Here is a 14,316-nt window from a genome sequence, read left to right as displayed (position 1 = left end):
CATTCAACAAGTGCTCTAAAGTATTAGGTGTTCAGAATCAAAATACAACAAATAACTTATTAATTACTATGACAATCTTAGGTCAAAGAATGCTATTATACCTCTTCTTGAGAATTTTCTATTGACAATTTATGCTAAATTTTAACCATTAAAAAATTTCAATTGAGTCAGTTCAATGATCACATCAATATGTGATTCATTTATATATGCAAATTAATAAATGAGATCTATTAATATTTATCCAATAAATACTATCACATATATATTAATCTATCCGGATTATTGATATCATATTTACAATAATCCTATGATCAAGAACGATTTAAATTAAAATTAGAACAAACTTGTTTCTCATTATCATAATATCTATTATAATAACAAGTCTTTAATTTTAATTAAAGACATTATCAAATACACCATTTGGTCAAATAGTGACATATGACAATGAAAATAAAATAATACTTTATTATTAAAATTAGAATTGATTACATGATGACTTGAGTTGTGAGCATATAAATTTATTTCCAACATATGTAACCACTCTAAAAATAAAACCTAACTAGAGGAAACATGAGCCATTGATGCAAGTAGAAAAATGAGAGAGAAGTGGATAGTTATATAAAATATATGTGAAGATTATGACATATTGAGATATATACTTTATCATTGAGAAATAATTATTGTGATTTGAATTCTGCAGCTTTGGAATTGCTAATATTATTCATAAGCAAATAACAAGGTAGTACGTACTATTCTTAGCAGCTTTGGAATTGCTTTCTTGTTTTTTTTTTTTTAAATAATTACATTTTTTGTTAAAGGCTTTTTCATAAGGTTGACGATTATATATATAAGTTGAATCAGACTATATACTTTGATGCTCATTAATTTTATCTAAACTTGATTGTGACAGTGATTGGCACAACCTTTGCTTTGAACATACTCTTCCATTTTTTTCAGCTTTATGTGCAGCAAACAAATGGCTTTGAATTGCTTTGGAGGTTAGAATCTTACTGTATACTATATAGGATCTGTTTGGATACAAGCCATAAGTACTTTTGACATCTTTTCTACTAGAAATATAGACCATTTTTCAGTAAATAAGCTCTTAAAAGTACTTCTAGTCTTAGATCCAAACATGCTCTTAGTTCTCACTTACAACATATCACTTTAAGCAGCACCATTATTTGTGCTATTTAAAATTATTTTTATAACCATGAGATAAATTTATTTTAAGGCAGTGAGTAAGTTAAGAAATGCTGGTACCATTATTTGCTTTTTGTTCACGTAACCATTTTCCTAGACCTACAAGCACTTAGATAATATCTTAAGCTTTTGGTATTGCATTATTATTATTATTAGTCTCTGAATCTCGGATAGTAATACTCCAGGTTCACTCAAAAGACGTTATCCAGCCTCTTCATGAATTATTATTATTTGCACTGAAAATGATTTTCATTTCTAATATTTTGGTTTATTAAGAGAAAAAGATATGAACTAATTTGAAGTTGAAACTTAAATAATATTCAAATGATTTAATTTTAATTTTAGTATATATATATATATATATATATATATATTGAGTTATTGGGAGGCCACGTAACTTTTGCCACCTTTTGCTAACAGCTAGTTTGATAGTTAGACAGGGATCGATTATTTTTCCGTTCTCCATCAACTCTCGAACGTTGAATAAAAATAAATCAACTCTTGCAGGTGCTTAAGTTATAGTGCAATAGTCTTTGTTTGGATAGGTGTATATAAAAACTTTTTTTTTTGTTACAATGTATAAACTTGACTTAGAATGATAGTGCTTTTAAAAATTTAAAACTGTGTATAATTGATTCGGGAATAAAGCGGTATGTACTTAGATTTTTCTTAAAAAAATTATAATTGATTTGACAAAAATACTAGTAATTTTTTTAAGGTAAAACTTGGCATGTAATAATATCACTAATAAGGTGATTGAGACAATGGAAGGCTTCAAATTCATATTTATACTATTTTCTTACTTTTTCTCCTTTATCCCGTCTTTTGTAGATGAACAATGGAAGGCTTCCAATCCCTGTACATAGACCCTATGGGGCAACCAATGCTGGAACATTACCTTATACTTCAACGGTAAGCTTTTTTATTTTTTTTAATTATTGTGTTAATTTATAATAAGGATTTATTGGTAGTTTTTTCTAATTCATGATAGGTATAATGACGAGTTTTTACATTGGGGTTTTCTGTTCAATTATTTGATTCTGTTACACTACCTGCAGCCAATGCCTTAGTCTCTAAGTCAAACAAGTGGTGAAAAATCCAATGTCTGCCGTCAATACGAAATTCTGGCTTGTTAAAAATTTATTTATCTTATTATGCTTTATGCTACTATCACTGGTTTACATGGAGTGCTTACTAGTTTATCCTAAAGAGCGTTTAATGCTATGAGCTGAGCCATGTTTCAACCCTCAAGAACAGAGAGGTATTCTTATAGCAATACCCCTCCTCCTTCTCATTTAGTTTTTAACTTTTAGTTGTACACATTATTATATTGTTTCGTGTTTAGTGATAAAGTTTAGTTCAATTCATTTTTTAGATTTGTTATTTTCATTTTTTCACAAACCTGTTTTTCTGTTGAGTATGCTTATCTTGCCAATCAAATATAATAATATACTCTATTATATTATTGAAGTTTAATTTTTTTTATTAACAAAAATTAACCATTATTATTAACGGATGAAAATAAAAATAAAAAACTCACGCCAATGCCTAGTATATAAATTTTTTTAACTGATAAGCTATTTAGTAAGAGACAAGAATTGAGTGTTGTTTTGAAAAAGAACGCAAGGATAATGAAAGGTAGTATGCTTAAAGGAGGCAATATTAAAGATAATAGTTTCACCAATTTGACAAAGAGACAGTGATAATGCCAATGTTCCAAAAATAAATATATAAATATGATGCACCTTGCACACACAAAAGGTAAGAAAAGATTATGCACTTAACTTGTACCAGCTATCACCGTGATTGTTTTGGTTCTTAGATCTTGATGAAAACAATATTAGAAATTATATATATCTAATTTTTTTGTCTTCACGTTTTTGATAAAAAAAAAATCTTAACGAAGATGGAGAAGCTAGCTCGCCTAACTATAGAAATAGCTAAATGTTAATTATTTAGTATCACTCCACAATTTGTGGATGCTGCTTTAGGTTTGTCTAGTTTGAATTTAACAAGGTTTTTTTTACTGCAACACCATCAATGATTAGTATTCTAATTTAACTTTTGTGCGTATGAATTCACGTGACTATTCCCCTATTTTTGAAATTTCATCTTATGGTTTTTTATCATGACTTATGTGTTTATTCTTCCTTGCACTAATGTAGATATAACTTTCTAAGTTGGTTGACTTTCTAAGTCGGTTAAATAGTACTTTTTACAATGGCTCTCAACTGTCGTAACAATGACCGTCGTAGAAAGTGAAAATATGATAAAGATGGGTCTGTGAACCATCATTGTAAATATGACTTTTTACAACGGTTGTTCCTAAATTGTCGTTGTAAATATTACTTTTAAGACGGTTGTTCCTGAAACGTCGTTGTATTTTTCAGCTTTCTATGACGGGTGATTTTGAACCGTCATTGTATATTTTTCCTTTCTACGACAGGTTATCTAGAACTGTCGTTATATGTGACATACAAAAGTGACTTTCTACGACGATTGTTAAATAACCGGCGTAGTAAATTCAATATACTAAGACGGTTATACAATAATCGTCGTAGTATTTCCTTTTTTTTTGTCCTTTTTTTAAAATTTTTTTTAGCTTTATTTTTTTTTGAATTTGATGGGAATCAAAACTATAATAATCATTTTCAATATTTAAAATGATTTTTTACTACAACAAGTGTGAAAAAATTAATATTTATATTATATCCATTACAATACAATAATACATCATTTTAAATTAGTCTAATATCATCCATGTAACGACGAACATCTGATCCAGGAAAAATTTGTCTCTCAAGCCATAGCCTTAAAATCTGCGTTCTAGTTGTGGTTGCTACAAGTATTTAAGTGTCCAATTCCTGCTGTTGCATAGTACGCACAAGTAGTGCAAAAATATAAGCAACAATACGCATTCACCTACGTAGTCACACATGATTGACAAGTGAGTATATGTGCGTTACAAGACTTGCCTTAATTGATGAAAATACTTTTTCCAAATCTTTGACAAATGCCTTAGCATGAACATCCTGATTTGTAGCACCCATTTCAATTAAGGAAGATGTCATTGAGGCATAATCTTCAATAGCAGTGGTCCTAAGAAGACTTCCATAGCAGCCTAGGTTGTAGGGGATATACGACCAACAATTCCTATAGATTCAAATCTATTAATAGAATGTAGATTCAAACTTATAACACAAAATGTCATACATATATATGTGAATACATACAACTGAATACTGTAAAACTTTTAGTTTTTAGAAAATAAATGGAGACTGAGCTCAAACAATAAAGCAAAGCAACAACTATTAGAGTTTGCAAGAGGATGTCCTGAGAAATAAGCTTAGCAAATAAATAAAGTGATTGATAGAAACATGTAAAAACACCTAAATTTCAAATTAAATGTATAGACTATTTTGAAACATTAGAAAATTAATAGATGACAAATGCACAACAAAAAGTTAAAATCATATCTATAAATATGCACAAAGAAAATAAACGTGAAACATACCAAAGTCAAGAAACCCAATATGGCCATCACGTAGAAGCCACAGATTTCCTGCATGAACCAGTTCACATGCAAGCAAACTTCCAAATCTGCAACATTTTATAATGAGATAGACAAAGTTCTTGTTAAAAGGAGAAGTATAGGATTGCTAACTACAAAATAGAATTTCAGAGTCATACCACACATTGAAAGCAGTTATACGGCTGGTTTCTGGATTAGAAACTAATGAACTTATGGAGTGTAGGTGAGTAAGAGGAACTCCATATAGTCTTTGCATAGTTAAAACTTTCTTTGTACTGCAGTATTGATACACTTTTGGAGCTGTTGCATTCCCTGTCAGTCCCATTGTTTCTAAATATCTCCTGAAAGCCTCAATATTTGCAGCCTCCTTGTAAAAATCAACTTCTTCAAGCATAGACTAACATATATATTTGACAATACCAACCTACTAAAAAAATGCTCGCATTACGAGAAAATTCTGCCCATGACCATTTATTTACAATGAAGAAAATAAGAACAGATAAACGGGCCAAAAGGAGTTCTAAGTTTTCTTTTCTATACAAGAAACTAAAAAGAACAATCAATTAAGTACAATGGATGAGATTAAAGGATGAAAAAAAAAATAGCAAACATAGTTAACAATTTTATTGGGAACAGATACTTCAGAAGGAAAAATGCTATTTTGATGTTGTAGAAAAAATATCCATGTAGAGGTATAAGTTCACTTACTGCTTACCAATGATGTTCGGCTTATTTCAGCACTCAAGAACTCCAATATCCTAGCACCAACATAAACAAAATTAAGATGTGCCCCTAATAGGAGAAAAAACTCTCCTCGAAGGTTTCCCCTTCACAAATGATTTCTCCTTTCACAAAGAGCTAAGGTTCAATCTACAAAATCAACAGATTTCCTCCTCTCCTAACCTTCTTCCCCTATTTATATCTAATTAACCCCTCTAACTAACTAATTGTCCCTATATCCTTATATCCTACATATAACAATTGATATATTTTATATAAAGGTGTGTGCCATAAGAATATCAAGTATCAGCTAACAAGCTATCAATCATATGCAGCGAATCATCATATTATGCGGCTATAAAAGAAATTGGATCTACATCTTGCACTATTGTCCGACTAAAAGTAATTGAATATTGATCATATAGTCATTTTACAACAAAATAAGCACCATAATTTTTAACTCGTAACATTATGAAATATAAACTAGGAGGAGGTGGAGTAAGAAGGGGAATCCACTCATACCTGACCCAATTGAGCTAGCGTATAAGCAATATCGCATTTAAAGTTATTAAGTTAGGGAATCTAGTTCGTAAGGAGGAGAAAGGTTAAACTTTTGGGTTAGGGAATCTACATGGTTGAATGAAGAGTTGGAATCCACTCAAAAGGAGATGTTTGATGGGAGGAATAACATAGATATTTGGAATAGAGACACCAACATGGCTCCAACCTTTGACAACGCTCAGCTATTAATTTGTGTCGGACATGGAAAGATGGAGTCCACCAGATTGAATTAAACTAAGATTTTGAAAGTTTAAATTATTGGCCATCGAGAACCAAAAGCCAACACCATTTCTCTGCCAATTGTCTTCTCTCTTTTTCACTAACTACGGCTTTCAAATATATTCCATCTCCTCTTCTGGCTCGTGATCTTAGGAGGAGATAAATAAATTAATGGTTTTAGTATCACAATTAAATATATATATATATATATATATATATATATATATATATATATATATATATATATACACACACACACGCTACTACTCTTGCTCCCACCAACCCCAACCTAGTAATTGTATGTAAAAAGAAAAAAATAATTATAACTATGGGAACAACAACTGGATCATATGAAATCCATATTTGGGTTTGAGTATGCGATGGAAAACCATGTTATATGTTCTAATAGTATAAAATGTGTGGTTGAATGCACATTTTAATTTCATTCAAGTGAGGCAACATTTTCTGATTGGACTGAAACATCTACTAAACACATAATCAAATTAATTATTGTGAATCCGGATCGCAGGCAGTAATAGAGTCGTAACTCATCCATAACATAAATGGGGAAGATTGGGAAATAGGAACATTGGCATTATAAGGTGTCAGGGTGTGCTGATTATTAATGGTCTTGTAGTAAACGTGTTAGGTTATTGGGAAAGGAGAGATGCAAAATTGTTACACGTGTGATAGTTAGGGGAACCGATCCCCACTTAGAGGGTCGAGCCCACATATGACTGCTGCGGTGGTTTGTGATAGTGGTGTGAGCAATGAGCATGTTAAATAAACAATATGAGGAATAAAATAATAAGGCATCGTAGTGGGTTAGCTAGGTTGAGCCATGCACTGTTGGATACGCTACACCCCTAGACCACATGTAACCCAAGATGCCCTGATATTGGGGAGCGGAGCAATGATGCTGTTCTGCTGAAGGGTCACTTGTTATGAACTGTTAACATGTTCTGAAACCTCTCTCTCCCTCTCTCTCATACTGATACGCACGTTTGGAACTGCAAACATTAATTGAGGATGTGCCGCAACGGGGATTGGTGTTGGATTATACCTTGTAACTTGTGCGTCAAAACCCCATTTATTTTCTATGTTAATATGTTACGTACTGTTGCTGCTGCATATTGATTGTAACAGGAAATAAAAACACACACAAAATATTTCTCTGCTATGACAATCCATCATCTACGTCAAGCAACCAGTGTGATGAATGCGATATTGCTTATACGCAATTGATCATATAGTCATTTTACAACAAAATAAGCACCATAATTTTTAACTCGTAACATTATGAAAGTATGAGCTAGCACAACCATACTTTCCTCATGCATTTATCATGACAATGTGACTTGTCTTGCTACAAGATGCAACAAAATTGGTTTATAATCCCCACCTTTTAGCTCTCATGCAAAATTGTTGAACAAATCACGTATTTATCAATTTTAAATTATTAACAATTTACTACCTTATTAAAAAACCTTGGATGGAAAAATAAAATAACGTGAACACTAAATAAAACAATTGAGAAACTCGTAAGAATGGGAGTTGAAGATCTTAAATTTTAACTTTGTTGACGCTAATGTATACCAATTAAAACAATTGAGAACAGGATATTTTATGCACCTACATAGATCAATAGTTAACTAACATTCTCTCCCACCAAATACTTTGGCACATTTCAAATCCTAGCCTGAAACTTGCTATACAGAGACATCAAAATGACAACTCATGGTTCTTACCTTTTTTTTTCTTAATTTCAAGTTTCAACCTCCTCGAACACCATAATCCACGAATTCTTCAAAAAAAATAATATTATAAACTACTAAAAATGAGAGTTTTTATGGTACTTCCAATAATTTAAGTATTTTGATATTGCTAATTTTTTAATCAATCAAATTAGATGTTGTCTTCTTATTAATATTTTTTGTTTTTTCAAATTACTCCTTAATTATTATTTTTTAAAATATGATAAAAAATAACTTTAGAAGTGTAAACCCCATAATCTTTTTAGTTACTTTCAACACTTTTTCTAATTTAAAAAAAGTTATCTTCAAAGTTAATAAAAAGATTGTAGGGTTCAAACTTCTAAAATTATCTTTAATTATATTTTTTAATTTAAAAAAGATTCAATTTAAAAATTTTAAAAACAAAAAAATAATCAAACAAAAAATGACATGTAATTTAATTGGTTAAAAAATTAACAATATCAAAACCCTCCAAATTAGGAGCACTATAGAAACTCTCATTAAAAAATTGTTGCAGTAAATAAAAAGGTAAAAAAAAGGAAACAAACTTAAAAATACTAATAGGAATGACTCAGGAGGGAATGCAACATTATAGGGTTTCCGCAAGTTCCAAAGTGAAGCCAAAGCTGATACAACAATAAGCATTCCAAGTCATTTTATATTATGTACATGACACATTATCTACCACCAAACTTAGAATAAGCAGAATGTTTAATTATATATAGTATATGCAGCACATAAGCAGTAAAACAAACATCAGACTTCAAAATACGAAATACATATTAATAGTAAATTGCAATGACAATTGTAATTTCTTTTCAAACAGATATACTGATAGAAAATTGGACTGAGACTAGTGTTATTTATCAGAAGCAATATTATTAGCAATTTACCTCGGCAAAGCTTTGACCAATTGGTACAAGTTTTCCTTCTTCACTTCCAGTAAAAACCAATTTTTGCTTTATTGTTTCAGAAGCCATATTCCTGATACACATAAAAGAATTAGACATCAACTAAATAATGTACAGAAAACTGTATTAACTAACAATATTTGAAGAAAAGTGAGTACCCAACCAGAATTACACATTAACTAAATTTGGGATTGCCTTGTGTATGGCTAGTGCTCCTTGTCTCATGTAGCAGCTCTTGTACCAATGTCGTAGATTTTGGCGTGGACCATGCAATTCATTTCTGAAACTCATTGGCACGACCTGTTAGTATACAAAAATTAATCACAATGAAGTCATTTTCATCATTATCATTGCAGCACCCAAAAAGTGATGCTCAACACAGAAGGGTTGTTCTTAGAAATGTGTTCCACAACCTGAGGTCCATCCAAAGAGTGAAAGGTGGCATTCCCATTCCCATTGCCATTGCCACTTAAAATATTTTACACTGAAAGTCCTGAACAAAAATATAAAGCACCAAATCTACCTCAAGAGGAATGTAAGTTGGCCTTTTTGGTTTCCCAACGTTGATACATGGGAGATCCCCAGAATATCGAAGATCTATCTTGCGGATATTAACAAAATAATCATATACTGTCACTTCTTCCTCAGTGTCATCATCACCACCTTTTTTCTTCAATGTAAACCTACAACACTCACACCCTGATAGTTAAAAATCTCTAAAATTAATAATAATTACTTATCAAGAACAAAAGCAGAATTAATGGCATACATTTGATCTTTGCAAGGGAGTTCACTAAGCCCAGTGATTTTGAATTCTTGATTAGATGGGCTCGATTTAATCCTCAGGTTTTTTAATGTCCTCTTGGCCTGTTCAAGAATAAAATGAGAAAAAAAGTAACCTGAATATGATTATATTATCAGGCTTTCTATTTCCAGAACTTGTATAGAAATCAAGTAGAAGCTCCCTGCAGATATACAACACACCAATGACCGTCCAATTCCAAAAAATACAAACCAAAAAATAAACGGGTACCACAAAATACCGTTTATAATTTATAAAATTGAAACTAAACTGGCATTCACTTAATATTATGTAGCAAGAAATACTTTAAAGCAAAGAGGTAATGCACAACACACGAGACCAATTGACTAGTTGAAACACCAATAACATTGTGCAAAACAAATAGGTCTTGCAGAATTTTCTTGAATTATCTACTTTCATGATAAAAATAGTTCTTGGGATTCCATTGGAGATGTCCAATACCGCAACAGTGCTTCTACAGTTAACCTTCTAGTTGCACTCAACATTGAGATAAAAAATCGACAACCATCAATTTGATACTCTTCAAGAGGATTTCTATGGCCAAAGCTCCTAATGTTCACCTGCCACAACTCTGATATAAGCCTTTTGTTGTTAAGAGAACCAAAAAGATACATAGGAGCAAAAGGAAAATTTACCGCAGAGCTGAGCCTATTCATGTTTACAAGATGATCTCTCCAGAAACAATCAAGAGTTTGCAAAAGAACAACTCTCTGTATTTCAAAAAATATTAAATATAATGAATTCTATTTTTTAAGATAGAGAAACTGAAAACTCCCGAGAAATGGGTGAACAAGAAGCAATTAGAATACAGTGAGCCAAAACAGATAATAGAAAACAACAATCTCCTTATGCATATGTTTGGTAATTGGTTTCAATGCAAAAATTATCATTTGGTCAAACACATCAAAGGTACTCCAAATTAGCAAATGAAGGAGCAGCATGTTCATGTATCTATCCCCTTAAATCAATAGAAAGGGACGAGCATTGATCACTGTAAAAAGCAACTATTGGGATAATTATATTCATTAGTTTTGTAGCAAGACTCAATTTTTCCTTTTCTACTTTTAAGCATGGGCAATGACTGTGTAGGACAGTAGCAGTACTATCGTAGTATCATTTCCCCACAATATGGATTTTGGATCATAACTTCGTAAGTTTAATATCACCAAGTGATTGTCAACAATTAAAATTTCATTCTGTTTGAGTGTGGATGTTTAAGGTTAAAAAAACAGTAGGTAATACTGATGAGCAGATGGTGCAAAACCTTAGGCACACACTTCATTTCTTCTTAATTTAAGCTAAACTATAGTTCTCTACTTTCTAGGCTCTATTTTATTTTCCTTCATAGGTCATTATAGCAAATATGGTTCTCTAGGCTCTATTTTCATTGCCTTATTGCAATAATACATAATTCAACATGGTGTGTTTTGATGTCTGTGGTTGATTTCAAAATTTTAGGATGCAATTATGCTGTAATATGAAATAATTAGTGTATCGTACTAACACTACTTACGTTAGTAGATTTAGAGATAGCAACCAAATTTTCAATTGCAAGAAGAAACAATTGAATAGAATATCTTTACCTCAATTTCCTTTGTATGTCTCTCATCATAACCAGACTCTTCAACAACATTTAAATATGAAGCAATTAGAAAATCTCCAAGATACTTGCGCAGAAGATTAGAAGTTGTTTGGTACTTCCCATTCCTACATTAGGCTTACAGTCAGTGAAAATGAGAACTCTAAATTTAACTTCACAATTCTACAGCAAATCAAGTAACTTACCCAATTAAATCATTAGTGCAAATAGCAAGCCATCATCTTAATGAAGAACTCTTCCTGCGAATTCCCCTGAAGGCATTTGGAGGTGCTGGCAAATTCGGAAGGGAAAAGTTGATGATATCAACTAAACTCAAATCATTCACTAGCCCAAGTGAATTTAGCAAAGTGTCATCACTAATTCCTCCTAAAGATTCTACCAGAACCCATTTGAGCATATCAATAAAAATAGTAAATTTGATTGAGCCAAAACACAGCAAATGAAGAGGACAAGACATTTATGCAGATGAAATTTAAGGACCATAGTCGTAGCAAACAAGCATACCACGCAACAACTTTCCACCAACAGTCACAAACTCTTTCAAGAGCTTACTCAAACCCCAGCTACGTGGATGCTACAAAATCCATTCAAATCAAAAGATTAAAGGAATTTGTGAAAAGAAATATACAACATGTTAGAGAGACAGCCGAACCACCTTCAGTGGATCAATATTACTGAAGACAATCTCATCCACCACTGCTTGCATGTACCTATAAGCAGTACACACAAATCTAAGAAAGAAAGAAGGAAAGAGCAATAGAAGAGGAAATATAACTATATAAGAATAAACCTCAGTCACAAAAAATTAACAAAAACCAATGACTATTCTAGTCTTTACAGTCAACACCCTTGTAAGTGGAAAACCAAAGCTAATTCAGCATACTTTTCTTGCCACAGATCAGGATACTATAAGACATAAGTTATAAGCAGAAAGAGAAGGACCAAGACTGTCATTATTGTGTATCTCATCTCACAGAGGTGCTTTAAGTGATACTTTCATTCTATAAATATCATACTATCAATAGTGTAAAGTATGGTTAGGACTTAGTCAGGGATAATATCATACTCATCAAGAACTGAAATTGTTCATGCTCCAAGAAATAGTAAAGACTTGGAATAATATTTAGCTGGGAAGATTAAGTCTGATGATTTCTTACATAAATTTCATCCTAATATTGAATAATAAAATAAGACTGAAAATGCCCAAAGGTTTGAACAAATAGAATGAGACATGATGGCCATTAAAATTAAAATTTAAAGTATAAATGAATGGACCTGAAAAATAGCAAAAGATCAAAATGATAGAAATGACTAGTCCTCATACTACTGTGAAAAGTATCAATAACACAAGAACTTAAATGGAACTCCTTAACAAAACATGATTCATCATCCCTGATATTTTAGACATTATCAAATGAGACAGGCGCCAGAAAGTAGGCAATTAGGCACTATAGATTTAGACGAGGGTTCCAATAGAACAGTGTGGATACAATCAGTCCACACATGTAAATTTTTATGCTATGTACAGTATTAATTACTAACAGAATAATCTCCTAAGTTAGAGCTAATTAATACTATACAATCACCTACAAGTCAGTAATAACTTAAACTACTAAATCTAACAGGCACGATTGAGAATTTAAAGGCACTCACTGGAATATATGTTGGGAACAACTTTCATCATCTCCTGTTAAGATTAATTGCCTTAGATCATAAACATGCTTTTGTTGCACCTTATAATAAAATAATAAATACAAAAGCAAATTAGTTGATAAAGATTTTGCAGACTTCAAGATAAATTCCACTGTTAAAGAAAGAAGTTAGAAATTTTACTCAAGGAAAAAAGTGCATGCTCTACTACTTTAAAGTTTAATCTAACAAGTATTTTAAAAGATTTTAGATAGACATATAAATGAAGTTAGCCGTTTCTACTCCACGGCTTAATCATTCATGAATGTGATTCACATGAGTCCTTGAAAATTTATTTCTCACCGATATTTTCATTTTATGATTCTGGTTTCTTTTAAAATGGTAGATAGCTCAAAAAGACAAAACTTATCAAATAACTTACCATAAAGATCAGAATTTTTCCTCTCAGGAAGCAGACAAAGAAGAAACTGAGGAGCCCCAGGAAGTTTTGACTGGACCAACTCAAACATCTTCTCAACTCGAACCACTGGCGGTGCACGCCTAAACTGACCATTTTCTTCAAACACATCAAACGGCTGATCTATCACCTACCAATTGCAGTTAAGAAAAATATAGTCAGCAACTTCATTATGCTTCAGAGTCAATCTGCAATTACAAAACTTAGAATGCCTTTCATTCCACCACACTTAATGAGATCCCTCACAAGCCCTCGTATATCACAGCGTGCAGAGAAGTTAACCACAACCCATGTTTCTATTTTAGTTGGCTTGACAATTTTCTGGAGGAAAAAAAATCAATTATTAGAAAATTCAAATCATTTTTTATGAAATTAATGGAAGAGTAGAATGACATACCTTGTTATTGAAGTTCCACCTCCCATTTCTAGGATTGAAGTCCTCCCCATTACCAAATTTCAACTGCAAACGTAAATTTAATAATCAGCTTTAAAACCCATATTACAAAACTCAACATTGATAATTAAAGAATAAGATGCCATCAACAACAAATAAAACCACATCTCAATAATTTGACAACATTTCCATATAAAACCAGTTAGAATTGGTTATGGTAGATCATCAAGATTATATTACCAACTTATTTATAAATTTTAGCTCCTGCAGGATGACTATGCATATTCATGAATGGAAATGTCCTAAGACACAGATTACAACAGAAATAAAATTCAGCTACAAACCTGAAATTCTCAGCAAGAAGGCACGCACTGGTGTTTAAGTCATCACCACCAATAACGACAAGCCCATCCAAGTCTACGTTGTTAGCTATAACATCCCATTTTTCGTAAGCTAATTTAAAAAAATAATTTTTATTTATAAATAAATAGA

At 31.6% G+C, this 14,316-nt stretch overlaps 1 long non-coding RNA gene and 1 pseudogene across 1 annotated transcript; both read right to left on the bottom strand.

The window, feature by feature from the left end:
* Positions 1–3,889: 3,889 nt before the first annotated feature.
* LOC114367560 lies at positions 3,890–6,404 on the bottom strand (annotated as a pseudogene).
* A 2,888-nt stretch (positions 6,405–9,292) lies between these two features.
* On the bottom strand, positions 9,293–13,047 carry LOC114367449. The gene is made up of 8 exons (XR_003657205.1): positions 12,977–13,047; positions 11,979–12,033; positions 11,828–11,897; positions 11,509–11,593; positions 11,307–11,430; positions 10,359–10,433; positions 9,670–10,283; positions 9,293–9,583 (listed from the first exon to the last, which is right to left on the bottom strand). It is a non-coding gene; the product is annotated as an uncharacterized LOC114367449 (long non-coding RNA).
* Between the last annotated feature and the right edge of the window lie 1,269 nt (positions 13,048–14,316).

The sequence above is a fragment of the Glycine soja genome, chromosome 9 (assembly GCF_004193775.1).
Source record: "Glycine soja cultivar W05 chromosome 9, ASM419377v2, whole genome shotgun sequence".
In the NCBI taxonomy this organism is placed as follows: domain Eukaryota; kingdom Viridiplantae; phylum Streptophyta; class Magnoliopsida; order Fabales; family Fabaceae; genus Glycine; species Glycine soja.
This window is presented reverse-complemented; position numbering and strand designations above follow the sequence as displayed.